The following is a 19,968-nucleotide window of genomic DNA, read 5'->3' as shown; positions in this document are numbered from 1 at the left end:
AGAAGACGGGAAATAATGGTTGGCGTCGCTCCCTTCGGTGCGAAATGACCCGGGCTCGATTTCCGGTATGTCTTCAGATTTTTTTTCTGGGATAGGAAGGTCAGGAAAAGGGTCATTCAGTCTCGTGATACCAAATGAGGAGTTGCTTGTACAAAGTAGTAGCGGGACAATCAGGATTCAGCCATTCTCACAAGCCTTACGATCATAGACTGTTTCCGCAGTGCCTCGCAGAACCAGTCGAACAGTCGGAACAGGTCAAAGGGCTAATCCGTGGGTGGTGTTTACGTTAATTCTTTCTTATAAAGAGAACTTCTTGTACTTTTTCTCTCATGTCACCACTATTTTTGATATTAAGCTGCTCAATATTCCCCCTTTCACCTCTCTTCATATCTTTCCTCTTACTTTTCGTCTTCGTCTTTAATTTACTATTTCCTTACAAACTGTACGCCTGGCACGCCAAATTCCACGGTAGCTCTCGTACCAGAAGCTTCAACAATGTGTGCACCAACTGTATGGTACACCTCGCGCAGTACTAAATATTATTATATCGAAGGACTCTCACAGTGAAAATTTCTTAAGCAGCACTATATTAAAAAAAAATAGCCTAGCAACTCTCTTTTTTTGCATTGTCAGTACTTATCACTTCGTCCAGTAAGATTTGTTTTCCGATTGATGTGACTGATCAGTAATGTACAAGAAACGTAGTTCTGTGTCAGCCACACTTATTTGTGTTAACTACTAGTTTCGATGGTTACAGCATCATTATCAAGTGGATTTCGTTGTTTTTTACTCATAACTTCATTTGTGACATAGTTAAGTGCTGTCTGACAGCTAGCGATGTAACGTGAAGCACATGTCGCTGTTTGCAGAAACTAAATGGCATGGGCATGCCGGAAGTAAAATTTTATAGATAGCGAACTATTTACAACGTATCGCAGTGCTGTATAGCAGGCGAGACGATCAATTTGATACAGCACATATCGGAAAGAATAGACACCATGAATTCCAACAATGTATTCGCCTAGATGAACAATGGATTCACCTTCTTCAATGCGGATGGACAAGTACGTCCGACTTCCTGCGGGGATCTGAGTGTAGCGAGCACGGAGGAAATGGGCAGGGACTGAGGATAGGAGGTGGTCACGGGGGGGGGGGGGGGGGGGGGGGAGATGTGGGTCGGCCGTGAGGCTTGTCGAGATAGTCAGCGCAGTTGCGATAATGCTGTGTCCCGGATGGCGCGTTGGTTAACGCACCTGCCTAGTAAGCAGGAGATCCCTGGTTCGAATCCCAGTCCTGTACACATTTTCACTCTTCGCCGCTGATTGAGCGTAGTGTGCCGATGTAGATTTCCTTTTCCTTCCGCCCCCCCCCCTTCCACATTCAATTGACGTATTATTAATTAAATTCTCTCATAAGGACAACGAAAGAAACAAAGGCTTTTGTAAACGTTATGCAAAAACTAATTATGCTTACAGATAATTCTAAAATCATTCCTTACAATCACAGTATTTTCGTAGTAAGGAGGCCAGACAAACAGAAAGATTTAATTGCTACTTTTATACTGTGAAAGTTCACAATATTTTGAGATAAAAATTATGCAAACGTCACTTTTAGTGTAGAAGGAAGAACAAGAGATTTTTAATATTCTAGAGCGATTTTAAATAGGAAAAAAAATGTCGTGTGCAGAGCATGCACTGTAACCTAGGTGACTTTTCTAGGCCAACTTGAGGCTGTTTCTGGCTTTATAGAAAAGTGACTTATAAATATGTGCAAGTCCATCTGCATACAAGATGCTTGAAGGACTTTGACTGTTCAGTATAAAAAACACCTTTACCTGTCTATATTTTGTGTGTACAGTAATTTATTTACGTAACCAGTTTTGGCATTGCTCTATGCTATCTTCAGGTCCCTTTGTGGAGACAATAATGATAACAATGTGAACCACATAGTAAAGGATTAGAGTAAAATTTAGGAGATCAAATACGAGGGCTATTCAGAAAGTAGGGAATGTTTTGGCATTAAAAATAAATTAAGTACGAGAAATACATTTTATTGTATACATCTGAAAGGGTGACTGACATACTACTTTTCCACATAATCACCAAACACACTGAGGCACTTATCGTAGCGGTGGACAAGCTTTGAAAGACCTTCGCCGTAAAATTCCTCCGCCTGAGACTTCAGCCAGTGAGTCACGCCCGCCTAGAGTTCCGCGTCGTCATCAAAACGCTGCGTTGCAAGCCAGTTCTTCATCTTGGGGAAAAAAGTGGAAATCTATTGGTGAAAGATCGGGGCTGTAGGGCGCATGAGGGAAAATTTCCAATGAATTAAGGAGTTCTTTAGTGTGGTTTGCCGTGTGAGGTCGGGTATTGTCGTGAAAAAACAAAATTTTGGATGTAAGCTTTCCTCGGCGTTTGTTTTGAACTGTTCTTCTAAGGCTGTGCAAAGTTTGACAGTACCGAGCAGAATTTATGGTAGCTCCATGTTCGAGAAAATCAATAAGTAGCACACCTTGCTTATACCAAAACACTGTCGCCATCAACTTCCTTGCTGACAAGGTTTGCAAATATACTCTTGGTTTTTGGGGTGGACCTCGTGTGCTCCCACTCCATGGACTGTAATTTTGTCTCGCCATTGACGTGTTTCAGCCAAGTCTCGTCTCCAGTTACGATTCGGTCCAGTAATGACTCACCATGTTTGTGGTAGGCCTCCAAATATGTCAATGTTGCCCCCATTCGCTGTTATTTATGGCGCTCTGCAAACATTTTGGGCACTAATCGTGCACAAAATTTGTCGTAGCCTAGCTTTTGAGCGACAATTTCAAACAACAAAGTCTGTGAAACTTGTGGAAAAGAAAGCCAAACCTCCGTTACTGTGAAGCGACGGTTTTCACGAATCTTTTCATCAACTTTAGCGACAAGATCATCAGTCAAAATGCTCTAGCCTCCACTTTTCTCTTCATCATGAACGTTGATTCGGCCATTGTTAAACCGAATGCACTATTTCCGGACGGAACATGTACTCATTACGTTGTTTTCGTACACTTCGCACCTCATAACTGGCGGGATTTTCGATTGCAGCGCACATTTAAAATTCGAATATCGAAAAAACCAGACGCGCAGAGACGTTCCCACTGTCACGGATGGATGTCGACTGAGCTGCTGAGCACGTACATACCAAAATATACGCGATCATCGCGCCTAGCGGCGACAGACGGAAACGTTCCCCTCTTTCTGAATAGCCCTCTATATACAATGGTAACATGTAGCAAAACATTTAACGAAAACCAGACTGTACAAGGTACGACATCAAAGTAAATGGTAAACTAAAATATAAAACAAGACAACAATTGCACAATGTATGAATGCAAAGTAGAAAACAAAATATACATGTGCCATATAAAAGTAAAGTGAATGTACTACCGCAATCGCAGGTCAGAATTACATGTCATGGTTTTTGTTAAATGTTTACCACTTTTATATTTGATGTCTTAAATTTTACACTGCCCCATTATTATGTAGTTCACACTGTCATTGTTGTAGTTCTCTTCACATTAATTGCAACAAGATGGCGTAGTGAAACGTCGAAACTTTTTGCATAAATAAATTATAAACAAAATGTAGACGGCTGAAAGGGTTCTGAATTTTAGATATAAATTGGTCTGTCTCGACTTAACCTACACCACTGTGGTACTTTGTAAACAGTTATCACTTAAACCCCGTACAGAACACAATGAAAGCCCTCTGTTAACGCCTAAGTACCGAAACACATAGTGGACGTAAGTAATGAGAGACTGACGATGAATATTTTTGTTACTGAGCTGCACTTGCTGAACAAGATAATAATTGGTGTGTTGGTTTGAGTACAGCACATTCAACATGTTATTAGTTACCTGTACTAATTTCTTATTGGCCAAATGAGTTGAAGAATATACTGCCTGTCTTTTCGATATATTACTACAGTTACTATCATCTTGAAATAAAATTCATCTCAATTGCACGGTCTATTCTTTTTCAACCTCCGATTGGTCGCGAAATTAAGACCACAGTGAAAATCCGGTGAAGCTTTCCACGACATGTTGTACACTGTCACTAGCATGGCCGTCTATCCCATCACTTATTCAGTTCAGAGTGCACAACGAGCACTTAAGTAGTGTCTCTCGCCACGAGTAAGGTGTCTGCTGAGGCATTCCGCCTGATTTCATGCAGCCCACATAACGTAACTGTGATGCGTTTCTTTCTTCAGTTCTCGGCCGCATACTGCAGGTACAAAGAAGTCGCACGCCCCTTGTTTTGGATGTATGTTTAATCTTGCACCATACTGCCCGGACTTGGCCCCCTCTGATTTTCATCTTTCAATCACATATGTGACAACATTTTGGCACGGACAACACGCTGCAGACCATCGTAGGAAACTGTCGGAAGTCACAGGTGGCGGCCTTCTGTGGCGAGGGTGTTGGAAAGTTGCTACGGCAAATGCCTAAGTGGGAGCGGCGTCTATGTAAAGAAGCAGCTGGAAGCTGTACCAAAATGTTGTAAATAAAACATTTTTCCATGGTCACTGTGGTTTCGACCCATAGGACGCTGAAAAAAATCTCTCGTAACAATCAGATAATGAAATGAACGTGATGTAATATTGCTTATTGCAGTGTATTGCCACAGTTGTCTTCACAACGTTTATTCACATTTCGTCCAGATTTTGAACATTAATGTTATAGACTGCTTTAAAAATATTAGATAATAATATTGTCTTGAAAGGAGGATAAAAATGAACACCAACAAAAGCAAGACGAGGATAAAGAAACGTAGTAGAATTAAATCCGGCGATGCTGAGGGAATTAGATTAGGAAATGAGACACTTAAAGTAGTAAATGAGTTTTGCTATTTGGGAAGCAAAATAACTGATGATGGTCGAAGTAGAGAGGATATGAAATGTAGACTGGCAATGGCAAGGAAAGCGTTTCACAAGAAGAGAAATTTGTTAACATCGAGTATAGATTTAAATGTCAGGATGTCGTTTCTGAAAGTATTTGTGTGGAGTGTAGCCTCGTATGGAAGTAGGGTTGCCATACGTCGCGGATTTCGCGATTTTATTCTCGAAGATGGGTGTCCTGGACGAAGAGAAAAATGTCTGCTTTAGAAGTGGCTAGTAAGTAAAAAAAATACGCACGTTTTACCAGTGGCCACCGATAAAGTGTTTCATAACTCCTGCAAACTTGACGATAGCCATTGTAACCTGTGCTGATATTCCGTGTTACTTCAGAATCGCTCGGCTATTTTCAGAGTAGACTGGAAGCAGTGCAATAATCTTTTCTTTGCGATTGTTTCAGCTTTCCGCTGTTGGTTTACAACGTCTCTGCTGTCGTTATCTGATATTCTTTGGTCGTGTAAAGTTAACATTCAGCTGGGAGAAGTGTACTTTTGGTGTTGTTATTGCACAGAATTTGAAAATTAAAATGTCGAAATTGTAGCAGCATGATTGTGTACGTGTTAATAGTTTGTGTTTAGTGGTTTAATTACAATGTTATATAATGTCAATTGCAATTAATTTTCTTCCTCATTGACCACTCATTTATAGACACCATTAATGCTTGGATTAATTTTCCTTGTTAATTACAACTTCTTTGCTGACAGAATTGCTGTTTGAATTATGGTAATTATGAGGATTTGGCTGACGTGCAGAAAGGTGAAAGGACATTGTGATTCCAGGTTTCAACCACATCTTCATAATTACCCCTGTAAAGTAATGATGAAGATTCAACTGAAATGCAAACCAATGGTCACTTGCATAACATATAGGTCCATGTTTCGTCCACATCTTTATAATCACCCAATTTTGTCCTTCATTTTCGTCCTTGGATTATGGAAACCCTATATGGAAGTGAAACATGGACGATTAATAGTTTGGACAAGAAGAGAATAGAAGCTTTCGAAATGTGGTGCTACAGAAGAATGCTGAAGATTAGATTGGTGGACCAAATAACTAACGACGAGGTACTGAATAGAATTGGGGAGAAGAGAAATTTGTGGCACAACTTGATTAGAAGAAGGGATCGCTTGGTAGGACATGTTTTGAGGCATCAAGGGATCACCAATTTAGTATTGGAGGGCAGCGTGGAGGGTAAAAATCGTAGAGGGAGACCAAGAGATGAATACACTAAGCAGATTCAGAAGGATTGAGATTGCAGTAGGTACTGGGAGACGAAGAAACTTGCACAGCATAGAGCAGCATGGAGAGCTGCATTAAACCAGTCTCTGGACCGAAGACCTAAACAACAACAGATAACAATCCGTTGTCATGGATGTGTCTCCACTTACATCATTCCAGACTTTCATAGAAATGAAAGTGTTTAAAACTGTAATTCAGATATGGGTGCACAGTTGGAGCAAAAAATGGAAAAGAGCCAAAGTAGGTCAAAGAACAATACGGCAGCAGATGTGGAGGAAGGCAAAAGTATGTGGACGGGTGGCAAGACTGAACTCTCCCTGAATGATCAGAACCACATGGAGACACCATATCTGTTACAGCGCCATGCGCAGAATAAACTAGCTCTGCTTGCGTTCAAAAACTCACCTTTTCAGGGCTGCTAGTTGTCAGTCTGACTGCTGGCGCTCGGTACGTAACTCTGCCGGACGCTAACTGGCCGACCAACTGCGCCCACCGCCTTGTCTTATCAGGGTTGCCACGCGCGTTGAACCGGCGGGATAACAGCGAGCGGACCGCTAAGCACGGACTGTGTGCGCCGCCAGTAGCTGCCGACAAAGCCCGCTGCGCGCATGCGTCGGGCGACACGTCCTCCAGCGCCCTTGAAGCGCTCAGCTGACGCTGATGAGTTTGTTTTGTGCTGCTCGCACGGGCAGCCCCGGCATCTCCGCGCTGTGTGCGGTGCGCTCCACTCCTTCCGGCACTGTCGGAGATCGGATGAGCTGCCAGCGGAGCTCTCGAGTGAAAGTGCAGTAAAACAGTCGGCCTGGCACGCGGCGCCAGCTGCATGCTGTTACGTCAGCAGGGGCTATCGCTCAGAGTCATCAGCCGCTTCCGGCGGGCGCGTCACAGCGTCTCAAATGCCTCTGGCATGGGAAACGGCCTCGGATTCTAGGACTCTTCCATTTTAAATAGCTCCAGGTTACTTCCAGAAAGAAAAAGCAAGAAATGTGGCTTTAATGTCCTGTCGACATCGAAATCCACAAACTTAGATTACGTCAAGGATGGGGAAGGAAATAGACATTTGCTTGGAGCGATTTAGGGAAATCACGGAAAACCTACAGACGGCGTTTGAACCGTCGTCCTATCCTATGAAAGCCGATAACAGTGTGGAACGTGATCAATAATCTGCCACTATTTACACTACTGGCCATTAAAATTGTTACACCATGAAGATGACGTGCTACAGACGCGAAATTTAGCCGATAGGAAGAAGATACTGTGACATGCAAATGATTAGCTTTTCAGAGCATTCACACAAGGTTGGCGCCGGTGGCGACACCTTCAACGTGCTCACACGAGGAAAGTTTCCAGCCAATTTCTCATGCACAAACAGCGGTTGACCGGCGTTGCCTGGTGAAACGTTGTTGTGATGCCTCGTGTAAGGAGAAGAAATGCGTACCATCGCGTTTCCGACTTTGATAAATGTCGGATGGTAGCCTATTGCGATTGCGGTTTATCGTATCGAGGCATTGCTGCTCGCGTTGGTTGAGATCCAATGACTGTTAGCAGAATATGGAATCGGTGCGTTCAGGATGGTAATACGGAACGCCGTGCTGGATCCAAACAGCCTCGTATCACTAGTAGTCGAGATGACAGGCATCTTATCCGCATGGCTGTAACGGATCGTGCAGCCAAGTCTCTACCCCTTCAACAGATGGGGACGTTTGTAAGACAACAACCATCTGCACGAACAGTTCGACGACGTTTGCAGCAGCATGGACTATCAGCTCGGAGACCATGGCTGCGGTTACCCTTGACGCTGCATCACAGACAGGAGTGCCTGCGATGGTGTACTCAACGACGGACCTGGGTGCACGAATGGCAAAACGTCATTTTTTTGGATGAATCCAGGTTCTGTTTACAGCTTCATGATGCTCGCATCCGTGTTTGGTGACATCGCGGTGAACGCACGTTGGAAGCGTGTAATCGTCATCGCCATACTGGCGTACCACCCGGCGTGATAGTATGTAGTGCCATTGGTTACACGTCTCGGTCACCTCTTGTTCGCAATGACGGCACCTTGAACAGTGGACGCTACGTTTCAGATGTGTTACGACCCGTGGCTCTACCCTTCATTCGATCCCTGCGAAACCCTACATTTCAGCAGGATAATGCACGACCGCATGTTGCAAGTCCTGTAAGGGCCTTTCTGGATACAGAAAATGTTCGACTGCTGCCCTGGCCAGCACATTCTCCAGATCTATCACCAACTGAAAACGTCTGGTCAATGGTGGCCGAGCAACTGGCTCGTCACAATACACCACTAACTACTCTTGATGAACTGTGGTATCGTGTTGCAGCTGCATGGGCAGCTGTACCTGTACACCCCATCCGAGATGTGTTTGACTAAATGCCCAGGCGTATCAAGGCCGTTACTACGGCCAGAGGTGGTTGTTCTGGGTACTGATTTCTCAGGATCTATGCACCGAAAGTTCGTGAAAATGTAATCACATGTCAGTTCTAGTATAATATATTTGTCCAATGAATACCCGTTTATCATCTGCATTTCTTCTTGGTCTAGCAATTTTCATGGCCAGTAGTGTAGTTCCTGGTTACTTGCAGAAAGAAGAAGGAAGGAGGATTGGATTTAATATCGTGTCGACATCGATGTCATTGGACATGCAGACAAGCTCAGATTAGATCAAGGATGGGGAAAGAAATCGGCATTTGCCTGGGGAGATTTAGGGAAATCACGGAAAACCTACGGACGCGGGTTTGAATCGTCGTCCTAACGAATGCGAGTCCAGTATGCTAACCACTGCGCAACCTCGCTCCGTACTTCCACCAAGAAAGCAGATAACAGTGTGGAACGTGATCAGTAATCTGCCATTTATTTACCTAGTTCGTCTTCAATATCTCAAGTGGTGTTAACTAATCGTCAGTTTAAATTCTCACGCTTGCAGATGCTGTGGTTGCTTGGCGGGATGTAAATGAGAAGAACTGCCTGTTGCTTTTCCATATCGGCAGGTAGAACAGTTTCACATGCTAATATTCTGTTCTCTGTGCCATGGAGACCACCTATTGCAGGGAATTCTATTGCCTATGTAAATGGTGTACATAATGATGGGAAGAGGGGGAAACTACAGACCAATAACAAGCAATGAACTGAAATTTAAGCAAATGTTTACCTAACATTTTCAGCAGGAGAGCTACCTCTGAATTTGAATAATGTGTTCTTATTACAAAAATGTATTTGCACAGATGGCACCATAAGAGGAGCGTTCAATAATTAATGCGACATATTTCTTTCACACAATTTTGGCTGAAAAAATGCGAATTTCTTATGGGACATAGTGCAATATTCCTGCTTCAGCCCTTACAGCTTCATGAAGTTCCGATAGGTGGCGGAGCTATACGTAGACTTCAAAATGGCGTCAGTAACGCTGGTGCGTCCTAATCAGAGAACTGTCATTCAGTTTCTTCCGAAAGAAAATCAGAGCATCGCAGATGTTCGTAGGCGCTTGCAGAATGTCTGTGGAAGCATGGCAGTGAACAAAAGCGCGACGAGTAGTAGAGCGAGGCGTCTGTCATCATCGCAACATTGTCGTGCAAACTTGTCCGGTGCCGACTGGCGGCACACGGCTGTGACTCCTGCAATGCTAGCCGCAGGAAACTGAAGGCACGACTTCAGCGTGTTCGTCGCCACTAAAATGCAAACGAACTTCTCCTCCTCCGTGGCAACCTAAAGTCTCACACTAGTCGACGCACCCGAGAGCAGCTCACAAAAAATCATTTGACTGTACTTCCTCATCCACCCTACAACTCAGATCTCGCACCAGTCGACTTCCTCCTGTTTGCCACAATGAATGATGCGGGAAATAGTACTTGGGTGATAGGGTGGTTATTGATGCGGCAAGAGCTTTGTTCCGGTGTCGACCAGTAGAGTCGTACCAAGCGGATATACAGGCCTCCCCAGTAAGGTGCCGTAACGTCGACGCATTGAACGGAGATTATGTTGAAGAAAAGGGTCTTGTAGTCACAAGAGTGGGGAGTAACATGGTGCATTAAAATTCTGTAAAAAACCAACCTGCTTTCAGGAAAAAAAATGTGTTGCATTACTTACTGAATACCCTTCGTATTGTGCATGTAACAACTAGTCTCGGCAAGTCAAAGAAGCCATCTTCAGATCACATACATAGGCTATTGTGCCAATTTATGCAGTCCACTGCCACTCAGCTGTGGACCAAGCGTCTTCTTCAACAACTTCTTCCAAAACATGTTCATGACTACAGTGCACTACATAGAGTGACACAGTGGTATATGTGTCGAGGATTTGATAATGGCGATTTTACTTGCTGAAATTAGTTGCAAACATATACATATATTTTGCTATCTGGGGACATAAACTTCTCCAGTAAGAAGATTACATTATTTAAAGCAATTGTATTCTTGATAAAACACACAAATGCGAGGCAGTCTTGTCACAAAAAAACGGGATTTAGTCAACGAAAAAATTCTGGGCTATATTGCAAGCATTTGGCTTGCTGCAGGGCAAGCTAAATTTACATGAGAAATATAAAGAATCAAATGAGAAACAATTATTACTTGTTCATTCCCTAGAAAGAGAGGTAACTGGAGTAAAGAGAGAGGCAACTGGAGTAAAGAGAGAGGCAACTGGAGTAAAGAGAGAGGCAACTGGAGTAAAGAGAGAGGCAACTGGAGTAAAGAGAGAGGCAACTGGAGTAAAGAGAGAGGCAACTGGAGTAAAGAGAGAGGCAACTGGAGTAAAGAGAGAGGCAACTGGAGTAAAGAGAGAGGCAACTGGAGTAAAGAGAGAGGCAACTGGAGTAAAGGGATAGGCAACTGGGAAAAGAGATAGGCAACTGGGAAAAGAGATAGGCAACTGGGAAAAGAGATAGGCAACTGGGAAAAGAGAGAGGCAACTGGAGTAAAGAGAGAGGCAACTGGAGTAAAGAGAGAGGCAACTGGAGTAAAGAGAGAGGCAACTGGAGTAAAGAGAGAGGCAACTGGAGTAAAGAGATAGGCAACTGGGAAAAGAGATAGGCAACTGGGAAAAGAGAGAGGTAACTGAGAAAAGAGAGGTAACTGAGAAAAGAGAGATTAATCTTGGAAATTGAGAATCTCGGACGAAGATAGTTAGCTGTCAGGGGTCATGTAATGTGAGAGTGTGTTGGAAAGCAGTGGCTCCGATTTTTTTATCCGAAACAAACGTTATTAACATCCTACATCTTCATTCTTCATGTGTACATATTCATTTCTCGACGTAGGCACCCTGCCGACGAGCACATCCTCCCACCGAGAGCAGACCATTGATACTGTTGCTGTAGAAGGTTTGACTTTGTTGAAGGAGCCACAATCTCAACTCTGCTTGCACCGCTTTAGCACTGTCAAAGAGAAGTCCTCTAAGTTGTTTTTATTTCTTAAGTTTTGGAAACAGATAAAAATCGGATGGGGCCTAGTCGCGACTGTGTGGATGGAATTCGTGCTTTCAGAAACGTGATTACAGCACGCTGTTAATCACGCACTCTCTTAGTTAAGTTGCACATCACCATGTTCCACCCTATAATTCGGAGACCCTAGCGGCATAGGGTTGCAAATGAGTTGTTGTTGTTGTTGTTGTTGTTGTTGTTGTCTTCAGTCCTGAGACTGGTTTGATGCAGCTCTCCATGCTACTCTATCCTGTGCAAGCTTCATCTCCCAGTACCTACTGCAACCTACATCCTTCTGAATCTGCTTAGTGTATTCATCTCTTGGTCTCCCTCTACGATTTTTACCCACTACGCTGCCCTCCAACACTAAATTTGTGATCCCTTGATGCCTCAGAACATGTCCTACCAACCAATCCCTTCTTCTCGTTAAGTTGTGCCACAAACTTCTCCCCAATCCTATTCAATACTTCCTCATTAGTTATGTGATCTACCCATCTACTCTTCAGCATTCTTCAGTAGCACCACATTTCGAAAGCTTCTATTCTCTTCTTGTCTAAACTATTTATCGTCCATGTTTCACTTCCATACATGGCTACACTCCATACAAATACTTTCAGAAACGACTTCCTGACACTTAAATCTATACTCGATGTTAGCAAATTCCTCTTCTTCAGAAACCCTTTCCTTGCCATTGCCAGTCTACATTTTATATCCTCTCTACTTCGTGCATCATCAGTTATTTTGCTCCCCAAATAGCATAACTCCTTTACTACTTTAAGTGTCTCATTTCCTAATCTAATTGCGTTAGCATCACCCGACTTAATTCGACTACATTCCATTATCCTCGTTTTGCGTTTGTTGATGTTCATCTTGTATCCTATTTCAAGACACTGTCCATTCCGTTCACCTGTCTTCTAAGTCCTTTGCTGTCTCTGACAGAATTACAATGTCATCGGCGAACCTCAAAGTTTTTATTTCTTCTCCATGGCTTTTAATACCTACTCCGAATTTTTATTTTGTTTCCTTTACTGCTTACTCAATACACAGATTGAATAACATCGGGGAGAGGCTGCAACCCTGTCTTACTCCCTTCCCAACCACTGCTTCCCTTTCATGTCCCTGGACTCTTATAACTGCCATCTGGTTTCTGTACAAATTGTAAATAGCCTTTCGCTCCCTGTATTTTACCCCTGCCACCTTTAGAATTTGAAAGAGAGTATTCCAGTCAACATTGTCAAAAGCCTTCTCTAAGTCTACAAATGCTAGAAACGTAGGTTTGCCTTTCCTTAATCTTTCTTCTAAGATAAGTCGTAAGTTCAGTATTGGCTCACGTGTTCCAGTATTTCTACGTAATTCAAACTGATCTTCACCGAGGTCGGTTTCTACTAGTTTTTCCATTCGTCTGTAAAGAATTCGAGTTAGTTTTTTTGCAGCTGTGGCTTATTAAACTGATTGTTCGGTAATTTTCACATCTGTCAACACCTTCTTTCTTTGGGATTGGAATTATTATATTTTTCTTGAAGTATGAGGGTATTTCGCCTGTTTCATCCATCTTGCTCACCAGATGGTACAGTTTTGTCAGGAATGGCTGTCCCAAGGCCGTCAGTAGTTCCAATGGAATGTTGTCTACTCTGGGGGCCTTGTTTCGACTTAGGTCTTTCAGTGCTCTGTCAAACTCTTCACGCAGTATCGTTTCTCCCATTTCATCTTCATCTACATCCTCTTCCATTTCCATAGTATTGTCCTCAAGTACATCGCCCTTGTATAGACCCTCTATATACTCCTTCCACCTTTCTGCTTTCCCTTCTTTGCTTAGAACTGGGTTTCCATCTGAGCTCTTGATATTCATACAAGTGGTTCTCTTTTTTCCAAAGGTCTCTTTAATTTTCCTGTAGGCAGTATCTATCTTATCCCTAGTGAGATAAGCCTCTACATCCTTACATTTGTCCTCTAGCCATCCCTGCTTAGCCATTTTGCACTTTCTGTCGATCTCATTTTTGAGACGTCTGTATTCCTTTTTGCCTGCTTCATTTACTGCATTTTTATATTTTCTCCTTTCGTCAATTAAATTCAATATTTCTTCTGTTACCGAAGGATTTCTACTAGCCCTCGTCTTTTTACCTACTTGATCCTCTGCTACCTTCACTACTTCATCCCTCAAAGCTACCCATTCTTCTTCTACTGTATTTCTTTCCCCCATTTCTGTCAATTGTTCCCTTATGCTCTCCCTGGAACTCTGTACAACCTCTGGTTCTTTCAGTTTATCCAGGTCCCATCTCCTTAAATTTCCACCTTTTTGCAGTTTCTTCAGTTTTAATCTACAGTTCACAACCAATAGATTGTGGTAAGAGTCCACATCTGCCACTGGAAATGTCTTACAATTTAAAACCTGGTTCCTAAATCTCTGTCTTACCATTATATAATCTATCTGATACCTTTTAGTATCTCCAGGATTCTTCCATGTATACAAGGCGGTTTCCTCTTTCATTTCTTAGCCCCAGGCCATATTCACCTACTACGTTTCCTTCTCTCCCTTTTCCTAAAATTGGTTCAAATGGCTCTCACCACTATGGGACTCAACTGCTGTGGTCATTAGTCCCCTAGAACTTAGAACTACTTAAACCTAACTTACCTAAGGACATCACACACATCCATGCCCGAGGCAGGATTCGAACCTGCGACCGTAGCAGTCGCATGGTTCCGGACTGCGCGCCTAGTCCCTTTTCCTACTACCGAATTCCAGTCACCCATGACTATTAAATTTTGGTCTCCCTTCACTATCTGAATAATTTCTTTTATTTCATCATACATTTCTTCAATTTCTTCATCATCTGCAGAGCTAGTTGGCATATAAACTTGTACTATTGTAGCAGGTGTGGGCTTCGTATCTATCTTGGCCACAATAATGCGTTCACTATGCTGTTTGTAGTAGCTTACCCGCACTCCTATTTTTTTATTCATTATTAAACCTACTCCTGCAATACCCTTATTTGATTTTGTATTTATAACCCTATATTCACCTGACCAAAAGTCTTGTTCCTCCTGGCACCGAACTTCACTAATTCCCACTATATCTAACTTCAACCTATCCATTTCCCTTTTTAAATTTTATAATCTACCTGCCCCATTAAGGGATCTGACATTCCACGCTCCGATCCGTAGAACGCCAGTTTTCTTTCTCCTGATAAAGACATCCTCCTGAGTAGTCCCCGCCCGGAGATCCGAATGGGGGACTATTTTACCTCCGGAATATTTTACCCAAGAGGACGCCATCATCATTTAATCATACATTAAAGCTGCATGCCCTCGGGAAAAATAACGGCCGTAGTTTCCCCTTGCTTTCAGCCTTTCGCAGTACCAGCACAGCAAGGCCCTTTTGGTTATTGTTACAAGGCCAGATCAGTCAATCACCCAGACTGTTGCCCTTGCAACTACTGAAAAGGCTGCTGCCCCTCTTCAGGAACCACACGTTTGTCTGGCCTCTCAACAGATACCCCTCCGTTGTGGTTGAACCTACGGTACGGCTATCTGTATCGCTGAGGCACGCAAGCCTCCCCACCAACGACAAGGTGCATGGTTCATGGGGGGATGCAAATAAGTAGACATGAAGAATTAATATGTAGAATGTTAATAACGTTTGTTTGGTTAAAAAGCTTTAAAAGTTTTCCAATAAATTCAGAGGTAGTATTTTTTAGCACGCCGTCGTACAAGTAAACGGACAGGGGCAACGCAACAAGGCCTACCACTCTAAAATCAATGTAATGGTAATGCTGGTTGCTCACGATGCGAATCGTACATTTGCATCTTAGTAACGGATGAAATTGCCACGGGCACTTTTACAGTGAAACCTCCGACTAACACTGACTGAATGTATGCATGATTGCCTCCAGTTGTTGGGAGACAACACGTTCGACAAAATGCCGGCACTACTATTTGTCTCGAAGTTAAACCGAGTAAGAACTGTAAATACATGGGGCTAAGAGAATGTCTCTCGGTAGTTTTGTAACATTAGGCGCAGCGTAGCAGTGTGCCTCCTTCAATAGGAGAAGCTCCCTGAAGCCAAATTGACAGAGTGGCAAAGCAAACGGTAAATACTTTTATCGGCCAACGGGCTGCTCAGCCTCTTGGCGCCCAGGTTGATAATTCTGAGGTGGCACCTATTCTCCGAACGCAGGGAGGGGGCAGGGTAATGTCCTTCTGCATCAACATAGCTGCAGGTTCAATTTAAAAGACAGGCCATGAACGTTTGTCGATTTTCGCCATCTTGTGCATCTTCTGAATTAATTAATATGTAAGGTGTCAGGCAAATCCAACACATTCCATGAAAACCCTGACATGATAAGCAAATCCAGTAGTATGTCACATAGCTCCGAATAATTAACCAAAGTAACACGAGTAACGAGTGAGCAAATGGAACACCACAGACTAACATAAGAATGCCTAAATGCATGTCATACCTTCCCACCGTGAGACAGACACAGTTCTGAGGGGAGAAACGAGAACAGAAGCCGAGAGCAGAACCGTGTTAAGCTAGAAGGCCCTACGATAAGGGATGGACACCCACACTAACCGCCAGGACCACCCCCATCCTATGTTAAAAGATAGAGCCCTCCAGAAGAACAGTATAGCTCTTACAATAACACTAAAAGGGCCACACCAGCTGCAAGTTTTAGCGTGAGACTTTTTCGCGTCTCTGTTACGTTGCAAACTTTAAAAACAGTGCTCCACCACGAAAAGTATAACGTTTCTCATTGGATAGACAGAATTTTTGTACGCGGAGCTTAAGGTTAACATTGAGATCCTGATTGGTCAGATGAAAACACAGCCAGATAGTTTTTTTTTTTAAACCAACTTCAGTAAATTGTAGTAAGGAGAAGTTAGGAGAAAGTTGCTTCCGAGTCGGCGAAGTGCGTGGAGCTGTGCCGACCGACGCCCCCTGACACTGCCTAACCAACGAGAAGGTAATGAACGCACGCGATGCCGCATAACAGCACATAAAGCTTCACTCAGAACTGCAGAAGTCTCATCTGTTACACCCCCGTTTTGCGTAATACTAGTATCGATCGTCAAAGCTCATGGTATTCACATTTGCTACATAAGTTAAAATCTGAAACGCGATGATTTTTCTGTTATATAATTATTGAGAAGCCACATCAGCCACTGTAATTTAAGACAAGTTAGATAAGTAATTAAAGATAATCGAGGGTCACTGTAGATCATTTTGATAGTTTTCCTTTTGTGAAACTTAATTTAAACCTAGATTATAGATGTGACATGGCATAGGCCATGCTTCGATCCATTGTAGAACTTGGAAACCCATTCAGGGAATATTCGTTCACATTTTTGTTGAACGCAATTGGTTTTTGTCATCCTGTATTAAAACACTTCCTTTTATCAATAGTGCAACTTATAAACAATGTTTTGTGAGTAGAATAAAATTTCCAATGGTAAACTTAACTGTTTTTTCGACGTTATTTTGCCAGCTAACTAAAAATAGGAAAGCCTTGAACCCCTTCCACTAAATTTAGTTAGTATTAAGATTCTTTTACAGGGAGTGCAGTGGAGCTGAAGCTGAAATCATTAAGTATTTGGTTATATCATCACTAGTCTCACTGAACTCTTCTGAACTCTACATGTCATGTGTGGTCTGGCGTCTCCTTACCAGCAACAGGTCCTAGGTCCAAACTAGTCAATTCCCTAAAAAACACGCTCAGAGCATCGTTGCGCGAAAGTTGTAGGGAGACACGACATAGAACAATAGACACCACGCAGAATGTTAGAAATAGACACTCATGAAAACTGCTCTGCCGCCGCCATCTGATAGTCCTCTACGGAGGCGAACCATCGATGGTTTTTGTTGACCAGGGGACATTGATCTTAAAGAACAAAGTGACTGATTAATTTTATCGACTTTTTAATTGATTCTTAAACTAGTGATCAGCATCCATGAACTCGTGATTACCTAAGCAATACGAATCTGTGATTGGAAGTGTCATTTTAATTCAGCTATCTTTACTTGGAATGGGGACTGTCAACGTGCTTTATTCGTCCCAGAAAAGTCTATGAAGTTACACTGTTTTGCGTACTGTTGTGGTAAGTATGGGCCTATCTGCACACGTTGTTTGTCCCAATATCTACGGACATCGACCAAATTTAATGATCCCATCCCCGAAGATAATGTTGGAGACACCGCCCCTCTTACACCAAACGTCACTGGAATTTCAAATGGGCATTTTCCTCTGCACTCGCATGTGCCAGTGCTACGACTTTCGTTAGAGACTTCAGATCACGAAATTGTGCTCAGCAGCCCTAGTAGTAGTTTTCTGATGCTCCCTCTCGGATAGAGGAGGAGGAATGCGTGTTAACGTCACACGCTCGTCTTGCTGACGACATTGCACCGTTCGCATCTATTTCAAGTATGCTTAACAACGAATGGGAGAACCGAGCAGAGTAGACAGTTTTTGATGTTGCTGAGCAACAGTCATACAATATTTTTAAAATAAAAAAACGAATAGAGTGAGTTCAACAGTAGGCCTAATAATTAATTCAAATTCAAATGGCTCCAAGCACTATGGACTTAACATCTGAGCTCATCAGTTCCCTAGTCTTAGAACTACTTAAATCTAACTAACCTAAGGACATCAAACACAGCCATGCCCGAGGCAGGATTCGAACCTGCGACCGTAGCAGCATCGCGGTTCCGGACTGAAGCGCCTAGAACCGCTCGGCCACAGCGGCCAATAATTAATTATAAAAAGATTGCAACAATACATAAGAAACAGCAAAGGAAATAATCAAAAGATTAAATAGAAAGGTCTGGAGTACTTTTGGTGAACGAAATGTACTTTTTAGTACCAAGCTCCCCGATGCCTCAAACGGAAATTTTAGAACCAGTGTCTATTGCCAGTTTTTGTCATACGGCAGTAAGACACGGACTATCAACGCTAAAACTTTAGAAACTAACAGTTCTTCAGCTACTACTGGAAAGTACGCCCATTGTAGACGAAGTGATTGAAATATAAACCGGTTATCGTTTAAATAAATATTTTTCCGACTAATGTTACTCATCCTTATGGTTCCAATGGAACATCTGAGTTCCTTGTGACATTGGCGAAGACTAATGACTCTTGTCACAGGAATACTCGTCCTCCGGGAGCTTTTAATGCCGTCACAACATACGTAGGTAAAAAAACGCTGCCAAACATTTAGAGAATCCATTCACGTTCATCTGTGCCGCATCACGTATCGTCACCCATCATTATTAAAACCTTCTCCCACCCTTACATAGATAAGATGATAGGATTGTTTGCACCAATATAAGCAACTTCGCGCATACGTTTCTGTGATCAATGATTCCTGAAGAGCATCGGGACTTAACAGCCTAGTGTTCCACCTCGACTGATCATCCTGTCACTGACGTGGTTACTGGAACTGGAACGTAAGTATATACATTTATTTAATTTAGGCAGTCCCTTTCAATTTACTAGGCTTACCAGCGGGATGACAGAATCGATGCTTCTCTTACGTTCTCATTTGACAATAATGTCTTTAACAAATAATCGCATATGCCCACACACAGTTTCTGTGAGATATCTTACCGAATGCCCGAGCTTTGGGACTACATGCTAAATTCCATCTATTGACTCATTTTGTTGCATTTTTAGGACGACGACATATTGCGCCGGCACTTGTATATCGCGACGGCAAACAGAGCTTGTCCATTGTAATGTCCCACGACTTAGCCACGCATCGTAACTAATGTACCTCTCACAAACTGCAGGAGTTTCTGCTGCACCTTTTCTCAACAGACCACTGGGAACCATTGCTCATTTGCACACCAGTATTAAACTGAGCAATGAAACTACTTTCTGGAACTAACTGCTAACATTATGGCATAAATCCGTGAAATGTCGCTGCTAACTACCCCGCGACTTAATGAAATCGCTCCTGAGGAAATCTTCATTTCTCGGATTTGCGTTCACTTGCGAGACCGGTTTTAGCTGATGGAGGCAGTATCATCATCATATTTTAGTGTTACCTGCGAGTTGCGTTAGAAGTGATTACAATAATAGTGTCTTCAGCAAAAAGAATCCTGCTTGTTGTATATTGGACAGAAGGTCGTTTACATATATGAGGAACACCAGTGGACCTAAGATTGCGGCTTGTGGAATTCCGTATGTGATTCCTCCTCCCCTGCTTCCATTGGACTGATTAGTACAACCTTCCGTATTCTTTTTCTTATATATGACATTAGCCATTTGTTGGCTATACTATCAGTTCCATAAAATCTCAGCGTATCTCTGAGGATACTGTGATTCACGAGGTCAAATGCCTTAGATTGGTCACAAAAAATACCTGCCAGTGCTATTTT

General features: G+C 42.8%; 1 protein-coding gene across 6 annotated transcripts in view; it reads right to left on the bottom strand.

Moving 5' to 3' along the window:
- LOC126273088 (aldehyde dehydrogenase, dimeric NADP-preferring) overlaps positions 1 to 19,968 on the bottom strand; it is a 308,800-nt gene that overhangs the window by 106,659 nt on the left and 182,173 nt on the right. The window contains exon 1 of one of the 6 annotated variants that reach the window (XM_049976512.1): positions 6,574 to 6,642. The exons of the other annotated variants lie outside the window; for them this stretch is intronic. The gene's annotated coding sequence lies outside the window, so the exon portion shown is untranslated. Of the gene's footprint in view, positions 1 to 6,573; positions 6,643 to 19,968 lie in introns of those variants that run through there. 6 annotated transcript variants of the gene reach the window in all.

This window comes from Schistocerca gregaria, chromosome 5, assembly GCF_023897955.1.
Source record: "Schistocerca gregaria isolate iqSchGreg1 chromosome 5, iqSchGreg1.2, whole genome shotgun sequence".
Taxonomy (NCBI): domain Eukaryota; kingdom Metazoa; phylum Arthropoda; class Insecta; order Orthoptera; family Acrididae; genus Schistocerca; species Schistocerca gregaria.
The sequence above is the reverse complement of the archived record's forward strand: the minus strand, read 5'-3'. Positions and strand labels throughout refer to the sequence as shown.